Source organism: Apodemus sylvaticus, chromosome X (genome assembly GCF_947179515.1).
Source record: "Apodemus sylvaticus chromosome X, mApoSyl1.1, whole genome shotgun sequence".
NCBI lineage: Eukaryota > Metazoa > Chordata > Mammalia > Rodentia > Muridae > Apodemus > Apodemus sylvaticus.
The window spans coordinates 79437525-79439036 of NC_067495.1; the positions used below are offsets into that span (position 1 = coordinate 79437525).

Sequence of the window (1512 nt, forward strand, 5' to 3'; positions counted from 1 at the left end):
GCATTAGTCCATCAAAGTAATAATTTTATTTTTCTTTTTTTCTTAGTTTTAGAGTGAACCATGTTAATTTATTAACCTAGTCAATTTATCAACAAGATGGATAGCTTTTTTTCCTCAGGAGGTGAGGTTGATTTAATTCTGCCAGACAAAGTACCAATATGTCTTCGCCTTGAAGACTCAGAAATTAGTGCTTCACCCAGATTCAACTACTCCTTTACTTTCTCAGATTAGATGCTGCTGCCAGAAGTCTTCTCAGCATCTGCTTGAACTTGGTCTTCAGGGTATACATCACTGCTTTTGTACAGATCTGAGAGAACTGGATGTAGTTGAGTCAAGCCTGTCACCAGTATGCCACCATGATATCTTGAGTGGGCTGTGCCCAGCACTGGCACACTTCAGAGCTACCTTATACCAGCCAGGCCACAGGAAGCCAGTGCAATAATTTTCAAAAAACAACTTTTTATATGTGGTTAAAATATAGTTTGCATAGCCAGGCGTGGTGGCACATACCTGTAATCCCAGCACTTGGGAGAGCCTGAGGCAGGCGGATTTCTGAGTTCGAGGCCAGCCTGGTCTACAGAGTGAGTTCCAGGACAGCCAGGGCTATACAAAGAAACCTTGTCTCAAAAAACAAAAGCAAAAAACCCCCACAAAAATATAGTTTGCATATACATAGATTCTATCTATGTTCCCATTGACAATTTCTCTTACAATGTATACTATAAATACCTCTGTTCAATCACCGACCATGTATTTCATACAATTTTACTATTGTATGCCTTCAAATTTCAACTCTTAGATTTCTTCCTGAAGGAATCCTTCCCTGCCAATATAATTCTGACAAATTACTAAAATAACCCAGTAGTCTATGATCCTGATCTCAACTCTTATTATAATTAACTGGTGGATATAATTATTATTCATTTAAAAACTCCCCAAGTGAATGGTAAATTCTGTGAAGACATATCTCTTTATTGTGAGTCTGTATTGTATACCTAGTACACAATCCACAGTATAATTGAGTAGGCATCTTTTAATGTACAAAATATACAAAATATATAATAACTTATAAGACAAAATTTGAAAAGATTCCTTAGGGAGAAAATGTACCTACATGTGACTTAGCCTTTTTTATGGCTGAGACATTTTGTTATGATAAATTATGCTAAAATTTATTAGTTTTCCATGGCAAACTTATTGAACTATAATACAACAGAGTCATTAAAACTTAATAACATTGTCATGTGTGTTTAAAAATAATCAGAAGAATTTTAAATCTTTTCTATCATTAAGAAATGGTAAATGTAAAAGTCGGAGTTAGTGGAGGATTGTTATGAAACACAATTTTCCATTCATGAAAAAATTTACTCTTGAATTCACAGTGCATGTGTCTTCTGAATGAATGCAGAAGTTCATTCCAGAAAAAATTCTAGAGTATATAACAAAGAGACTCATAAAACCCCCATATCTAGCTGAGGAGGCATTATCAATTGATGGTTGCTAGAAAAGAGA

General features: G+C 34.9%; 1 pseudogene; it reads right to left on the bottom strand.

The window, feature by feature from the left end:
- Nucleotides 1-206: 206 nt before the first annotated feature.
- LOC127675796 (ATP synthase subunit epsilon, mitochondrial-like) lies at nucleotides 207-358 on the bottom strand (annotated as a pseudogene).
- Between the last annotated feature and the right edge of the window lie 1154 nt (nucleotides 359-1512).